This window comes from Acomys russatus, chromosome 21, assembly GCF_903995435.1.
Source record: "Acomys russatus chromosome 21, mAcoRus1.1, whole genome shotgun sequence".
In the NCBI taxonomy this organism is placed as follows: Eukaryota; Metazoa; Chordata; class Mammalia; order Rodentia; family Muridae; genus Acomys; species Acomys russatus.
The window spans coordinates 45,467,870-45,485,994 of NC_067157.1; the positions used below are offsets into that span (position 1 = coordinate 45,467,870).

Below are 18,125 nucleotides of genomic sequence, written 5' to 3' on the forward strand. Positions count from 1 at the left end.
GTTTAAGTCCCTGTACCCACGAGGTGGCTCAGAACCACTGGGGATATGTGTGATGCCTTCTTCTGGCCTCTTCAGGAACTACACACACATGGTACACATACATACATGCAGGCAAAATACTCATGCACGTTAGATAAAAATAACTTTTTGGATACACATTTGGTAAATTTCTAAGCCCTTTCATTTTTCTTTTAAAAACTGACAACACTGGCTTCACTTGGGCAACGTGTATATTGAAACTTCACACACTGAGCTAAGGTTCTTCCTTTCCTCTTTATTTTATTTTTTATTTTGTTGTTGCTGTTGTTTTTGTTTGGTTTGGTGTTAGTTTTAGTTTTTCAAAACAGGGTTTCTCTGTGTAGTCTTGGCTGTCTTGGCCCTCAACTCTGTAGACCAGGATGGCCTCAAACCCACAGAGATCCACCTGCCTCTGCCTCCCAAATGCTGGGATTAAAGGTGTACACCACCACCTTTTCAAACACAGTGAAGAGGGGGGGGAATTCAAAATCTTCCAGGGGTAAGCTAGAAGATTCCATCTTCTAGCTACCTCAGTGAGATGGAAGCAGGGAAGAATTTGTGGGTAGAGACATGGAAAGGAACTCAAGGGACACTGGCCATGACCTTGGAAACTGGATCTTAGGAAAGCTGCCTCTGAGACTGGCTGGCGTCTTTACTCCCACTCTGCTTTTATGCCTCTGGGTTCATCTTTCTGCTATGAGGGAAAATACTTCCTGGTTTGTGGACAATGGTTGGAAACCTTTGCTTTCAGAGCTATTGAAAATTTAAGTCTTGAATTTTCTGAGACAAGAAAAAACAAAACAAAACAAACAAATAAAACAAAACAACAATAACAACAACAACAACAACAACAAAAACCCTCAGGCTGGAGAGATGGCTCAGAGGTTAAGAGCACTGACTGCTCTTCCAAAGGTCCTGAGTTCAATTCCCAGTGACCACATGGTGGCTCATAACCATCTATGATGAGATCTGGTGCCCTCTTCTGGCATACAGGGAGAACATTGTATAAATAATAAATAAATAAATCTTAAAAACAAAAAGCAAAACAAAACAAAACCCTCAAAGATAAGTGGCCTTAGTAACCTTTCAATGTAACATCCTATAAGATTTGTGGGTTTTTAACTATTTTATGATTATTTTAGAATACTTGTGACATGTTCTTGGGAAATTCTGGCCTTTTGGCAATTTAAGTTAGTTCTGATATCTCGTCCGTGTTCCGTTAAAAGAATTTTGGGGCTGAGGAGATGGCTTGGCATGTAAGGCATGAGGACCCAAGTTCAAATCTCTAGCATCCATTTGAAAAACCAGGTATGTTCATGTGCACCTCTAACCCCACTGCTTGTGCAGGTCAGAAATAGGATGATCATTCAAGATTGCTGGGTTCCTTTCTCAAAACCATAAAATGGGGAGTGATAGATCAGGATGCCCAGTAGTCTCCTCTGTCCTATATCCCCATGCATATAACACACACACACACATACATACACACACATACACACACAAATATACATATATATTATATATTTATGTGTGTGTATATATACATTATATATATGTAAGATTATGAAAAATAGTATCACTGTAAAATCTATTTATTTTTTGTGTTTCTACTATAGCCGAGGACTGACATTGGAAGTCGTGGATGAAGACATCAGAAAAGTGAGCTTCAACTATAAAAGTGAGCTATTTCCTTTTTTCTTCCTTTCCTGTCCTGGTTTTTCTTTTTGTTACTTGACTTTGAAATACCTGTCAAAAGATTAATACGTTTATAATTTATATTTATTAGATATTTTATATGGATATATGTTAAAGCCATTTTTTAAATTTTTAAGTAGTTTTTTCCAAAAAAGAAACCTATTTTAAACTAGTGTTTAATAAACGATTTTGCAATCGAGAATAACACCTATTGTTATGAAAGAATGTGAACTAAGACAATGCTTATTTCCTGACCACACACACTCAGGGTAAACATAGGGTCAAAAAGGAACCTATCCTAGCTAGACCTGTCTCTTCTGGTTAGCCTGCAGCGAGCTAGTGTGTTAGTGTTCCTTTTAAGTGCTGTTCATTGGCCAGACACAGTTCTACCTGTCCCTTTCAGCCTCTTTCTCACGCTTTAAAAATCCTACTCAGGTGCTGTAGTGATACAAGGCGAAGGGACGAGACGTGCCTGGTAGGCCTGGCCACCTGTTCGCTGCCTCCTTTCCATACTCTTTGAGGCTATAGACCCTCACCACAACTGAGGGTGTTCGTCAACCGATGGACACTGCTCAATACCATATCAAACTCCCATAAAATGAGAGGAATGTATGAGGAACTCCATCGGGTGAGCACAGCGTTCCCACTTTGTCTGTGTGTGTGTATGTGTGTGTGTTTATACATTCAATTTTATGACAAAATGAAAGGAAAAAAAAAAACAACCCTGAAGTCCAGCAATGGGTTAGAGCAGGTAGTTCTCAGCCTTCCTAATGCTGTGACCCTTCAGTACAAGTCCTCATGTGGTGGTGACCCCCCAACCAATTATATTTATGCTTACTTCATAGCTGTAATTTGCTGCTGTTATGAACACCGTGTGAATATCTGTGTTTCCCAATGGTCTTAGGTGACACCTGTGAAAAGGCCCGTCAGCCCCCAGAGGGGTCGCGACCCACAGGTTGAGAACCGCTGGGATAGTGTTTAATGGCCTCGACCCACAAAGTAATACTGCTTCACCAGAGTCATAAATAGTTAATGTACTGAGCTGTTCTGGAAGAGTTCAAAGGTGTCACAGAGACCATCTTTCAATGGAGTCAAGATACTTCCGCCTGTGCTTGAAATCATTAGAGTTCCATTACCAGTGAGACAATGGTTTGCCCCCTGCAGGTCTTTGTCACTTCCAGGAAGAATCCCATAAATTCTTTTGCTTAAGTGTGTCTAGAAGTCTCACCAAGGGTTTGTACGCACAGTGCCCAGAGCCACCTGTAGTGACCTATGAAAATATTTCAACTAACTTCCTTTCAAAGTATAAGAAAAATATCAGTATATTAATAAAATATGTAATATTGGATCTGAATTGCATTTGTCTCAATACCAACATAGTTAAGATACATAATTTTAATTTTTTATGAATAAAAAATATATATTTTGAGCCAATACACCCAAAGCCCATAGGAGCCATATGTCCCTACCTGAGTCACACTTAGACACAACATGTTTGTAAGAGTCGGTCATTGTGTGGTTTTGTTTGACATAGAGTAGAAATTTTTTTAAAAGATTTATTACTTATGTGTATGTGTGTGTCCATGTGGGTTTATATGCACCATGTGCATCCAGGTGCATGTGTAGGCCAAAAGAGCCGATCTCCTTGGAACTTGAGTTTCAAGTGGGTGGAAGCGACTTGATGTGGATGCTGGGAACTGAACCCAGGTTATCTCCAAAAGCAATGAGTTGTTGTCTTTTTCTTCCTCCTTCTCCTTCTCCTCCTCCTCCTCCTCCTCCTTCTCCTCCTTCTCCTCTCTCTAAAAGGATTATGTTCTCTGTAAATGAATCTATACATTTTCTTCTTAGACTAATACTTGGCTATGTCTACACAGACAGAAAAACAAGGCATATTGATACATTAGATAGTTATATTTATTCAATAAGTTTTCCTACAGTTAACTTTTCCCTTCTGGACACCCATAGATATTGTTTGCTTTGTCATATGATGCCGACGGTAAAAGAAAAGAATGACACTTGACTTGGGGTCCCTTGGTTCTGTTTAGCTGTATGTCACTGAAGGCTTGTCCACTTTGGAAACTATGGCCTTCTATGCCGCCTTGCTGCCATTTTGAGGGAAGGGAGCCCAGAATTGCAGTTCTGGTATGGCAGATCTATATAACTAAGTGCAAGTAGTTTTCAGTATCTAGTTTCATGTGCTTTCAAAGCCATGTTCTGGTTCTGTAGAAAATATTTTTTGTTGGTCTTCAACGTTGATGATTCTCAGTGATTCACCAACCACCTCCTCAGAGCTGTTTGTTGACTCAAAGTAAGTTCATTGACTACCTGGGAACTCTTCTTTTCAAAGATCAATTCCCTAATGACCAGGGCCTTCATATGCTGTGTTGACAGCTCTAGACCTTAGGAAAAAACAGACATATGAGAGAAGCTCAAATGTTTCCAGGAAGAATGAGCTAATTTCCTCCTTTAGGAAAATCAGATCCCACTCTGAAATAGCCTGCTGTAGAGTTGGGGAGGGGAGGGCACTGCCCAACCTTTGTTCGTTAGGACCAACGGGCTTCGTCAGGCATGTAGAAGTGATGTGGTGTCTTAGGAAAGAACAGGAGCTTGGGAGCCAGACACTTATTTATAAGCCACAGTGGTGTCCTCTTGGGGGCAGCACTGATGTTAGCATGTGCTCCTGTCTTGACAAAGCCAGTGGTTTCTACTTAAGCAAAGTGAGTAAGAAAGCCCAGAAAATGATAGACAGAGGCATTGCCTCTTTCTAGCTACTGAAGACCTAAGACTAGGAAGTGCGAAGACTGACCATAATTAGCAAGATTAGGTTAGGCAACTCCAGAAACTTCAACAATCAGAGGATAGGTCTGGTATGTACAAAAGGCATGATGTGTATGTGTGTGTGTTCAGTTCAAAGACTACATATTTTTAAAGTACCACACAACAACAACATCAACAAAAACAACAACAACAACAACCTTTGTTTTTCTGAATAAAAGCATACTACTAGCCGGGCATGGTGGCACATGCCTTTAATCCCAGCACTCCAGAGGCAGAGGCAGGTGGATCGCTGAGAGTTCGAGGCCAGCCTGGTCTACAAAGCGAGTCTAGGACAGCCAAGGCTACACAGAGAAACCCTGTCTTGACAAACAAACAAAACAAAAACAACAACAACAAAAAAGCATCCTGGTGTGTTATATCGTGTCTAGAATTTCCCTGTGCTGGATCTTTGATGAAATGGCATTGGAGTAGAGATGGTGCAAGAGCATATGGCTAAAGGGCAGCCTAAGGTACAGAAGCATGCCCGTTACTGTTGGAAGGTAACACCAGGCGTCTTGGTCACTGCTTTTTGGTTGGCATTTTCTGAGTCCCTAACATTACTGAATTGGGTAACTGGCCAGAGAACTCCTTTTCAGTAAAGATGCTAATGATTCAAGATGGTAGATTTCCCATGATGGCTGGAAGAGCTGTGACTATAATCAACCCCATCTGCACTGGGGTTCTCTCTGGAGCATCGTCGTCCTTTTCTTCCATCCCTGTTTGAGGTGTTTATCCATCATGAGAAGAAGGGCCAGGCCAGTAGCCGCCACTGTGGTACCTAAGAAGCCAATAGTCCTGCAGCCAAAGTCTTTGTGAGATTCAAGTTGTAGCTTTTTACCCCTAAAATTTACATGCAGTTTGGTAAAGGTATGGCTGGGGGGAGAAAACAAACCCTATGTGCCTTATGGGTGTTGTAGGTGACCTTGCTCCCATGTCTCCGGGCCCTGTAAGTATCTGACTAAGGGTTGATTGATTTGTCGGAAGTCAGCTAATAAAACAATAATCAGTGTCTACATCATTAATGATTCATATGATGAATAAGTAACGCATTGTGTCAGGCTAGACACTGCCGATACAACCATCCGGTGGAGTTCTTGGCAGACTGCTGGAAGACAGGAACCAGAATGCAGTGCCACTTAAAAGTGCCACTGAAGCACTTTTTTTTTTTCTTCATTCTCATTGCAAAAATCTTCCAACTCTCTCTTGGCCTGACCTGACAGCATTGTGGTGATTTAAAAAAAAAAAAAAAAAAAAAGTATGTATATGTATATATATATATATATATAATTATATCATTACACAAACTAAATGTAGCAGCTATTAAAATTCAACACAGATTTAACATCGTTTAGAAAAATACCCAGGTTTGACTTTACCTACATAGTGGGTATCTCTCTCTCCTCTCTCTCTCTCTCTCTCTCTCTCTCTCTCTCTCTCTCTCTCTCTCTCTCTCTCTCTTTTAACGTGTATTTGTTGAAGGTTTGGATGCAAGCTCTGGTAGAGCCTTCCCCAAAGTAGACCCTTCAGTTATGACTGGTGAAGGGTACCAGTAGGTCACTAAATGTTCTTTACAGAAATAAAATATAAACTTTAATGGAGACTTAAAGTTTACCTTTCTCCACTTTCTTTGACGGTAGCATAACTTGGACCACTCATCCTTTTTGTTGTCCGTTTCTATCCTTTGAAGCATTTGTCTTATACTTATCACTGTACTTGGGGAGTAGTCAGTCATCCATTAGAAATGTTGCCTAACTGTTTGGGGTTGAGGGTGTGGCTCAGTGGTAGCTCACTTGGCTAGCATTCACAAGGCCCAGGGTTTGAAGCCCAGCAACACTAGAAGCAAACCCGCAGGTCTTCTCCTGAGGGGATGTCCTCAGGAATGAGATGCCAATGCCACCATCTGTCCCTGGCTTTGAGAATCAGAAACTATGGTAATAGATTTTTGTGGAAGTCAAGCTGGAGGAGGGAAGGAGGGAGCCCCATAGTCAGAAGAGTGAAACACAGGCTAAAATCAATCCCCTTTTCTGCCGTCTCTACTGTGCTGATCTGAAGTACATGCGTGCACTAAACAAGGAGAGGTGTTATAGGGACGGTCTCCCAGAATTCCTCAGTCCAGCCACTGCTTCCCCACAGCTCCTCCTTTTTAACCCATTACTCAGCTGCCCTGAGGAACGGCTTAGCTAGCTGCAATTTATGGTCCAGCTCAAAGCAGACCCAGAAATATGCTCCAGGAGGAAATTCAGCTGAGTCAAAGCAGTAACCGTGGGGAACGGACATTTGGACGACAAGGCTCCACCCAGGAGTTCCCTCTGCTCTTTACCTGGATAACCAGCGGCTGACCTCGTCATCCACGCGTAGAATGTGAGTGGCCTCTGGAAGCCATTTTAGCCAAGTCCCTGGCTTCAGCAGCCCTGAAGGGGGTGGCATTCAGCTGCCTCAGAGTCTAAGAGAGAATATCATCTCATAACTGAAGTTCCTCCCACCTGACACCATTTCACAATCTGACGCCAAACGTCTTCTTCACCACGTAGGCGTGCTGAAGAAATGACCTGCCTAACGATTGCTAGTTCCTTCTTTGTATTCAACGCTATGTTGAGTATGAGAAAGCTAGCGAGGCAAGGAGGGTATTTTCCATCCATCCTTGGAGGGCTTAGGAAGCGGATCTGGGAAGGGAAGCACATGACCTCATGTGACCTTTTCCATGAAGCAAGGTGTGATAAAAGAGATGGGAAATCAATTAGAAAAGTAGAATAAATTTAAAAAATCAACATCGAAGGTACTAGAAAAGGACCAGAACAGTCCTCATGAGCGAGCTGTTTGTTCCTGGATGTACTTATGTCTGTTGATCTGGCCCAGAGCTGTTGATTCAATCAGAATTACTTTATTCTCATTCCAAACACTGAGATCTGTCTCAGTTTTACTTGTCATTCGGAAAGAGCCATTTTAGGCATTTTTTTTTTTTTTAATGGACTGTGGATTTTCTTCTTTTCATTTGTTTCCCCTTTATGCGCTGTAAAGCAATTTTATGAGCAAAAATCAGTGTGCCAGTGGCTTGTTTTAGCCAGATCCAAGGTCACTGCATTTTAGAAAACCCAAGGGAAGGTCATTGCTCTGTCCTGCATGGGACGGTGGTGGGTCATTGCAGGTTTCCTGTTTTTGACATCTGCAACTGATGGTGACCTTGAGTAGACCTGCTAGGGCCTTGATGAATAGCCATGCTAATAGAAATGGAAAGGTCATCACCTCCAATGTCAAAGGAACCAGATGTGCTCACCGTGACCAGATCTGCTCTCAACAGCTGGAGATAACAAATGAATCCAGGCCTCCTACAGTTAGTTGCAATATTTGAAAACTTTGTGGAAGGACTCAGCCAGATTCCCCCAGCTCTAGAAGTCAATAAAACACAATCACCAGAGACAGCTTTAAAGAACCGAGGAGGCCTGTGTTTTTGGCTGGGCAGAGGCCAACATCCTGCCATGTCTTCTGTCTTCTCTCATTCTAGAACCTAGCCACCCACTTTTAGTGTCAAGGGGTGCCAGCTTTTAGGAGTCTGTGGGTTGTTCCTTTCACCACCCTGTGTTTTCTGAGTGATGAGGAAAAGTCTGCGCCTCAGGAAGGCTAAGTAGTTGATAAGGCCTTTGTAGAGTTAGAGCAAGGCAGCACAGTCATCATTGTGGTCTGAGTTCAAAAGCTCAAGCCCTGAATTAAGTCAACTATTTTCTTTTAATGTTCTTTGTTTCTTTAAAATGTGAGGTCTGTTTTCATCCAGTGTTGTAACTTCATATATGTGCCTTTGATGTAGGGAGCATGGTCATTCAGAGGAGAGGGGAGTTCATTCATTTCACAGGTTCTCAGGGATGGAATATCAGAGGAACCGCTCCCAGCCAAGCCCTCAGCAAACCAGGTTTCTCCAGTTTCCCATTTCTCCCCAATCCCCCGGTTAATTTCTAATTCTTTTCCGGGTATTTTCTCACTAGAGGTCTCCCAGAACCTTCTGGGAGCATGCCTTCTTTCAGCTGCCTCTCTGCCCACTCTCTTATTAGAGGAACTGAAGACATATTGCAAGACCTCATTAGCCAAGGCACATGAGAGCTGTCTTCTCTCTTCCTACCTCCTCCCTGCCCTCCTCCCTGCCCTCCTCCCTGCCCTCTTCCCTGCCCTCAGGACCAACTTTCCCACCAGCTCTTACTAGTGTCACCTCTTCACCCACCTCATCCTCCGGTTCCTATTTCCCATGCCTTTATAAAAGACAAAATGAGCACTTAACCATTTACTAAAGCTACATCCTGTATGTTACCTGATCTGAGTCTTAGCCTTGCACAATTACAGTCATTAATTGAATGATTACAGGGTAGAGGACCGAAGCTTTTGAGAAATTTACGTAAACCGTCTAAAATTAAATGAAGTGTGTGTGTGTGTGTGTGTGTGTGTGTGTGTGAGAGAGAGAGAGAGAGAGAGAGAGAGAGAGAGAGAGAGAGAGAGAGAGAGAGAGAGAGAGAAAGAGAGAGAGGTGTTGTATACTAGAGATGGCATCCAAAACCAATATATTCTAAGCAAGTGCTCTACCACTAGGTAACACCCCCAGCATCCTTGCTCCTATGTTTGAAAGGAATTTGAGGCAGAAGTACCCAAACACAGCATCATCTTCTCTGCCCTAGAGTGGTACCATGCAGGCCGTAATGCTGCATGCATCCATAGTAGAAGTGGTTTCTGCTTCTCTCTAGTGTCCTGAACTCACGTATGCCCTGGCCATTCTGCCTACCGTGCTGGTATATCCCAAACACAGTGTCGATTATTCATGTGTCTGGCCTGAAGTTCACGACAACCTGTTGTTACTTGTTCCAATATGTCTGTCTGTTTGAAGTCTTTATGTTGCCTGTTCTAAGAAATGTTTGGGGGTGAGGAGTTGTGGTTGTTTTATTTTTGAGAGTGGGTCATGCTGTATAGTTCAGACCAGCCTGGAACCACATTCCCTCCTTTGCACCACCAGCACTCCCTTGGTTTAGGGGTGCCATTATATCAGGACCAGGAGGCTCTGGGTGCAGCTGGACCTGAGTCTGTCTCCTAGCTTACAGGGAAGGGACAGACAGATCATTGGCCACATTCATTCCCTGGAGCCTGATGATGACCTTGCCTTTTCAAGTGGCATCAGGGAAGAGAGCATGTGCTGGCTCCTGCTATGGTGAGGGTCTAGCCTCGGCAGCTTCAGCAGCATCAGGGACAGTAATGTATCTAAACTTTATCCCTCCTTTCAAGGTTGACCAGTTTCCTTCTCTGTTTAAGTTGCTTTGACCTGATTTTATCCTCAGCCTCTGAAGGGTACATTTAGCAATTTTAATCACGTGCTGCTGCCTGTCTCTTTACAGAGCTTATAAATCTTTCTTGAAATGCCTCTGAGTGGCTTCTCCCCTTCCTGTCCTCATGGGCTCAGGCCACTGAATGGCAGGCAGAGCAAGGCCATTGGCAGGGCACATAGCTCATGCCTTCTGTGTAACTATTCCTGGCACATATAATACATTTGAAAATACAAGCTGCCCAAGCCCATCAGAGATAAATGGCCGTGAAGCTCTGATGTGAAGTTGCCAATTATTAAAGGCATCCATACCTACATTAGTCTACATTTTAGGGTTTCCATTAAAAATAGACTTTTAAAAATTGGGTATGTATCAATTTTAAAAATTAAAGTTCATTTGTATCCATATGAAAACAATAAGCTAGTGGCACATGCCTTTAATACCAGCACTTGGGAGGCAGAGGCAGGAGGATCTCTGTAAGTTCGAGACCAGCCTGGTCTACAAAGCAAGTCCAAGACAGCCAAGATTACACAGAGAAACCCTGTCTCGACAAACCAAAAAAAGAAAAAGGAAAACAATAAGCTGTTTGGTTTTAAGTACAGGGGCTTCCCAAGAAGATGCTTGTTGAGTATAGAACTAACACAGATTCCTTGTTCTTCATCCTGCAAGTGAGAATACTGCAGGATAAATAATGGTCCAGCAGCTAGACTGTCCAGCGTTTCTGAGCAGCAGTCTTTTAGTCTCTGGGTGACCAGCAACTCTGGTCCTATTTGTAGCCATTCTAAACTAGATAACAGTCTGGTTTTTCATAATTGTTATCTTCCAGGATTCAATTTTATTTTTCAAGTGTGTTTCCATAGATCTTTTTAAAAGTCTCTTTAGTCCAGAAAACTTTTCTTCTCTCCCTTCCTATCAAACCTCTTTTGAGGAGCCTGGTAGGGAAGCTGGTCTGAAAATGCACACCCCTGCAACGATGTACTCATCCTTTTCACTTCTAATAAAACTGCGGCGGGGGTTTCAAACTAAAACAATAGAGTCCCTGGCTTTGCTTCGGGTCCTCACATTCAGAGTCACTGTTTAAAATTCCAACCTTTATAACTCTAACATGAGGGTCTGAGGCTCTTAATGTAGGGATTTGCAGCAAAAATCCAGGACAAATTGCAGCCAAGTTTCACATGCCATCGTGTTTGTTCCTTTCTGAAGTCCACGGATTTGCGCAGTCTATTTCTAAACAAAATACTTTTTATTAACTCCAAAATATTTTGTCTGTATGGAGAAGGTTATTTGTTGAAATATTTGCTGGAGAAGAATAGAAGTCCCCTTGATCTGCCAGGCTTAACGTTGCTAAATTGAACTGTGCTGCAAGATGCTTCAAGGAGCCCCTCCCTGTGGGACGGCTTCCTTTTTTATTAGGGTCACGGAGGAAAGTGAAACCCTATTCCTTAGCTGTGGAAGGAGAGAATTCCTTGCAGAGAGCCCTCCCAGCAGATAAAGTCTCAGAGTACGGGTGACAGGCTGCTTGGTACACAGCATCATTAGACTCCTTTAAAGATCTCTCTCAGTAAACCTCACAGTGCCATGGTTCAGTGGGTGGAGGCACCTGCAGACCCGAAGACCTGAGTTCGAGTCCCAGATCCCGATAGTTGACAGGAGAGAGCCGACCCGCAAGAGTTGTCTTGTGGCTTTCCACATGTGAAACTGTGGCATGTGAAATGTGTGCACCCGTACATAAGACAATGCATGAGTGCACAAATAGTAAATGTTCAAAAATAGAAACATTTGGAAAGTAGTTGCACATTTGCCTTGAGGATTCTGCCAGGAAAGGGGGAAATAATAAGGATTCCGTCATTCAAGCCGTGTGTTTTCATACCATCTAGTAAATGCAAGCGACCGTCAGTGTGAGCCAGGGTTGTTTTCTAAAAGTTCATTTGCAAACCATTTTGGAGTACATTAAAGCTGTGTGCAGGGAGTCTCTGGGCAAATTAAGACTGTTTAGCCATGCCACACCTGAAATATTGCTGACCAAGAAAGAAAGCAGAATGTGCCATTGTTCTGTAGGCAAGTGAAATGCTGGCATTCGTGGACTTTTACGTTGTGGCATAAACACATTAGACACTAGATCCTGCCATTGGGGTTGAGAGATATACTTATTAGCTATGAAATACAGTGATGTAGAAATGAGTGACACTGTGTAAAAATGATTCACGTAGCCTTATCTACAAGTCCTAGCAGTGAGAGAAGCGCTTCCTAATTATATCATGCTTTAAAGCTTTGCAGATGTTTATGTGTTCTTCTAGCTTTAATTCCGAAACTCCTCTAAGATCCAGACGCAAACATACTTATGAGCTTAGAGGCAGACTCTGAGGTAGGATGCCTTGAAATAAATAGCAAGATAAAGCCTGAATCTTGACAAGAAGATGAGGGGGCAATCAAAATGGCAGCCTCTGAGACCGTCCATCTTAGGGGGAAAGGGGAGAAAAAGAGTTCGAAGGAGTGTTTTGTCTCATACTAATGGATCTGTCCCTGTCTTATTTAGGGGTTTCTATTGTGTGATGAAACACCATGACCAAAAAGTAAGTTATGTCCATAACTGAAGGAAGTCAGGACAGGAGCTGAAACAGGGCAGGAACCTGGAGGCAAGAGCTGATACAGAAGCCATGAAGGGGTGCTGCTTACTGGCTTGCTCCCCATGGCTTGCTCAGCCTGCTTCCTTATAGAACCCAGGAACAGCAGCCCAGAGATGGCATCACCTACATTGGCTGGGACCTCCCCCCCCCCCCATTGACCCTGAATTAATTGATCACTAATTGAGAAAAATTTCTTACAGCTGGATCTTACGGAGGCACTTTCTTAATTGAGGTTCCCTCCTTTCAGATAACTCTGGTTTTTTTAATCCCAGCACTCGGGAGGCAGAGGCAGGTAGATCACTGTGAGTTCGAGGCCAGCCTGGTCTACAAAGCTAGTCCAGGACAGCCAAGATAACACAGAGAAACCGTGTCTCAGAAAACAAACAAACAAACGAACAAACAAAAACCAAAAATTTAAAAAAAAAAGAAAGAAAAAACCAAAAAAACTCTAGTTTCCATGTCAAGTTGGCATAAGACTAGCCTACACAGTCCCCATTCACAAATCCTACCACAGTAGAGACTTTTAAGTGTCACCTACAAGTTGATGTGGTGAGGGCTGGGTCTCCCTTGGGGGAAGAGGGAGGTATAGAAATGTAAGAGGTGAAGCCTAGAGGAGGTCTGTAGATGGTTGAGGTGTGCTGTGGGAGGAATAATGCCATTCCAGCCCCTTCCTTTTCCGCTGCTTGTTCCCCCTTGTACCCCTGTTGACGATGTGCTGTGCTGCCTTAACCACAAGCCTTAAAGCTAGGAGTCCAAGGCACAGGAGCGCCTCTGAAGCCTCACTGTGACTTGATTGTCTCAGGTACTCTCTGTAGTGATGGAAAGTGAACTGACAATGCATTCCATTGTCGATATGAAAAGTGCGGACAATGGCGGTTTGCAAGTGATTAAGATGAGATCTTTGTCTTTTTTCTTCTTGGACTCCGAACCTTCCTGGTTATGGTTAGCTGCCTCAGTTCATTGCTCTAAAAACATTGGTAACCTATGGTTAGCAAAGTGATGAATCCTCCCTCCCTCCCGCCTCCTCCCTCTCCCTCCTTCCTGCCTCTCCTTCTCTCCCTCCCCTCTCTCTCTTCCTAACACACACATACACACACACACTGAAATCTGCAGTGCGTTTTTCTACACAACTACATACCAAGGATCCCTTGGAACATTGTCCATCTTACAATGGATTCTGCCTGTACTGCTGGCCAAGGAAACCTGTGAAGAGACCAGTGAGGCGGCGCTAAATTCTCATAGGCAGTCAAAACAAACAAGTGACACACACACACACTCCCACACACCATACATACATACACATGCATACACACACAACACACATACATACACACCCACACACACACCCTCCCACACACTATACATACATACACATGCATACACACACAATACACATACACACACACATACACACCCACCCACACACCCTCCCACACACTATACATACATACACATGCATACACACACAATACACATACACACACATACACACACACCTATACACCACTCATACACACCCCCTACACCACACATACACACACAAACACATAAACACAAACACATATACACACCACACACATACCACATACTCATACGCACCACACACATACACACATGCATGCACACAACACATACACATACATACGTGCATGCACACATATGCACGCACATGCATAAACACATACACACACACACGTACACACGGATTTTATTTTCACAGATAATTATATGTTCAGGAAAAAAAAAACCACTTTCTAGCCTAATATTCAAAATAAATTTAAACTGCTGCTGAGGACATGGTGGAGTGTAATGTGACTATGAAAAAAGGGTGAGGAGGTGGAAACCTCAACAGCACAAGTGTCAGGAAGGGAGAAGTGGCGCATCAATGCCATGTGGTCGGCCTTTATACTTAATCGTTGCACGCTTCTTATTCCTAAATAAAGCGAAGCGCCCAATAGAGTCTGTCAGTGCCTAACTCCCACCCCGACCTAGTATTGCAAACGCTCTGAGTTATGCTTCATACTTTGGTGGGGACATGTCCTCTGTTATAAACAAGCACGATGTCACTTTCACTTAGGATCAAGGTAGCTGCAGGCTCCTTGAACAGAAGGTACCTCAAGTCTAGCTGTGGCTGTATCCAGAGCCAATTGCGCCGAAAGCCTGGGCGAGGCCAGCGATGTTTTGTTTGGTGCAACCTGTGCCGGAGCCCATCTTTATACCTTGTATACAACTGGGATGCGTCTCTTCTAGAGCTTTCTTGGTGAAACATCACCATTAGAAGTGCTTTCTCTTCATCTATATTTAGGATGTGGGCATGGGCTATGGGGACAAGGATCAAAGCAGGAGACAAACCACGAAGCTGCTGAGGTTGGTTGGAGGCCATTGGCTCAGATCACCACATAGAAGTAGGTTGCAGCCCAGGCCAGACACACTGTGGTATTTAGTGACTGGACCAAACAGACCCATGTCAGCAGCTTGGACCCTATCTTTCCAGTCTAGTGCTCTGCTGATGGGAAATCCATTCCACACTCCAGATGCCAAGCCCGGGCTCAGGGTGATTTCGGACACAGTCTTGCAGGCTGAAAGCTGTTCAAGACAGCAGCAGTCCTTCAAGGTCAGAATTCCCTGGTGTCTCCCTTCCCCAACAATACATATTATGAGGAGAGAAAGCACTAAAAATTGAACTTTTCTTCCTGCCTGTCAAAGCCTAGACTGTTTTGATTTAGTCACTGGAGTTGACGTTGGGAATTTGGCTTTGCCTTCCTTTCGGAACGTGTTGTCTCAGCTTCCTGAATGGACTCGTTACAGGCCCAGGTAGAAAAGTTGCCCTTAGTTATAAAATAGGACATAAACTGTCCAACTTTTCTGGGTGTTAAGGTTTGGCGAAGGGACGTGGGCCAAAGTAGCGTGGAGAGCCCTGCCATGGAGTTCACTGGGTGGGAAGGAAGCACAGTGAAAGCTGCAGGACAGATATCCCGGCAGCCTCTCTGCTTCTGAAGACCAAGGGGACCGGCTCTGCAGTAGGTGACCAGCACCGCCCACCTTTCTTCCTTTCAAGTTGCAAATTGCCTTATTTCAACAAGAGCTTCTTGTTGCAGAGCGAATACGGGGCCTGGAGAGGTGGTTCAGCAGTTAAGGACCTGGGTTTGATTTCAGGCACCCACATGACAGCTCACAACCATCTGTGTAACTCCGATTCCAAGAGATCCAATGCCCTTTTCTGACTTCTGTGCACACCAGGCACACATGCTGTCTACATACACAAACATACTGACAAAACACTCATATACATAAAACAAAAAAAATAAATTTTTTTTTTTTTTTAAGCAAACGGTATGGTGAAGATCTGTGGTTCATTCCGAGTCTTTCCCCTATTCTGGACTCTGGTTCAAAAACAAGTTATATAAGTGTCATGCAGCATCCTAAATAGACTATATTAAACAGGTTAGATGGTCCATTTTCTGCACTTTGATGGGGTTGTGGGTGTCTGAAATCAACCACGGCACTCAAGTGCCTGGGGACGGAAGGCAGTTTAAAACCAAGGGTAAATGTGATGTTCTTATCAAGCTGAGGTCATCACAGGCTGGCACCTGCTCCCAGCTTCAAGGGCTTCCGTGGTCTCCATCTAATTGGTTCTGCCTCCTCCTGTTTGTTTCCCCACCCCATGTCCCTGCCTAGCACCCTCCCTCCTCATCTGTGTCTCTTAGCCTGATTCTACCCTCCAGGCAACCTGTGAGCTAGTGGTCTGTGCTCACCTCAGCCTTACCGGGGTGTTAAATTTTTTGGGGGGGGAGGGTGTTAATTTTTGACCGAGAAAAGACCTGTTCATAAGCATCTTGTGTTAGCTGTGAGAGAATTGAGGTCCAGAGAAAATTAGTGATGCCATTAAAAAATGAATTCGGGGAGCGGAGAGTGTAGCCTAGAGTGCTTGCCTAGTGTGCATAAAGCTCTGGCTTCAATCCCTGGCACTACACAAACTAGCGTGGTAGCCTGTGCCTGTAATTCTATCACTTGGAAAGTTAGGGCAGGAGGCTAAAGAGTTAAAGGCCAGCCTGAGCTATATAGCCAGTTTAAGGCATAGCTATGCAACATGAGATCCTGTCTAAAATTTAGAAAACAAAAAAATAAACAAACAAAAACCCTGAACTGGAAAATATTTCTAGCCTAGGATACTGTCGCCATATAACTGCATATATATTATAAGATTCTTCATAGTCTCCATAAAAGGAATATAGGGGATGTACATATGATAGGTGTGTCCATGTGCATCTGTACACGCCCATCATGCATATAATTTAGTGGCAAGAAATAAAAACATAGGTATTCTAGGGTCATTTATGAAGCAGCGGTGAAAAAAATAACCTGACAAAAAGCAACTTAAGGAAGAAAGGGTTTATTTTAGCTCACAATTTCAGGTCATGGTCCATCACTTTGGGAGTTACAGCAGCAGGTTACACAGCCCAAGACAGCTCGTCACATCATATCCACAGTCAAGGGTGGAGATGGAATGAAGTGACGCTCACTTGCTGTTGGTTGCTCTGAGCTTGACTTTTTCACTTAAACTGTTCAGGACCTCTTCCTAGGGAATGGTGTCGCCCACAGTCAGCCGGATCTGCCTATATTAAATAACTTAAGTAAGCCCATCCCCCATACACATATCCACAGGCCAATCAGATGTAGATCATCCCTCACTGAAAGGCTTCTTAAGTGATTCTGGGTTGTGTCAAATGGGCAATTAAAGATAAACCATCATGGTGGGTTATTTAAAGTTGATTGAGTGCATCAGACTGTTTAAAACTTGGACCCCAAGTGTTTAAGCCATTTGGCATGAAAACTGGGCCTGATTAAACATACTTTGTGTCTGGTTTATGCTGCCTTTGGTTGCCTAACTCCTACATTTCAGACTTTTCTTATCCCCCAAATATTTTAGGGCTATAGTTTTCAATCCTTTGCTTTGATAGACACATTTTTCAAGGAAAACAATTTTTACACATGAAGTTCTTTTGGCCAATGATCAACAAGGAGTGATGGGTGGTGTCCTGTTGTCCACCTAGGTCTCTTTAAGGGAGTTTGAATTAGAATAGGCTTCTGTTTACAGATTACGTTCTAACACCCTCATAGGCACACCCAAGAGAGTGTTTCCATAGTGACTCTTAACCCAAGCAAGTTGACAATGAAGATTAGACCACCACAACCAGGAATCTGTTTCTGTAGCATAAAGAGAAGTAAAAGGAAGTTCTTAAAGACTGCTTGTAGACAAGGATGACGTCACAGTGTTTTCCGGAAGTGTGAGAGTAAAGACTAATGCTGACGGGCTAATGTCTGGTTTTTAAGTGACTTTTGGATGCATGTGAGAGCTCCCATGCACTTGGAAAGCTCCATATGCCCAGATATTGTCATGTCTTGGTGTCCACAAATAGACTGGCCAACACGCATTGCTGCTTTCATCTGCTAAGGACAAATGTAAAGCTTTGGCCTGCCTATCTATGTCTTTTGCAACCAAAAACAAAAATTAAAAGTATGTGCAAGAGAGGCAGAAACAGAGACAGAGACATAGAGAGAGACACAGTGAGATGGACAGAGGGGGCAGAGAATATTATGGCCTACTTGGAGAGCCCTTTGTGAGTGTCTAGAATGTCCATGTGCGCATGCTTGTGTGTGATATTTTGAGATC

The 18,125-nt window shown here is 43.4% G+C and overlaps 1 protein-coding gene across 2 annotated transcripts in view; it reads left to right on the forward strand.

Moving 5' to 3' along the window:
- Window positions 1-1,636: 1,636 nt before the first annotated feature.
- Window positions 1,637-18,125, forward strand: part of Plekhg1 (pleckstrin homology and RhoGEF domain containing G1) — a 151,810-nt gene continuing 135,321 nt past the window's right edge. The window contains exon 1 of one of the 2 annotated variants that reach the window (XM_051164614.1): window positions 1,637-1,696. The gene's annotated coding sequence lies outside the window, so the exon portion shown is untranslated. The remainder of the gene's footprint in view (window positions 1,697-18,125) is intronic. The other variant, XM_051164616.1, reaches the window with a different exon arrangement.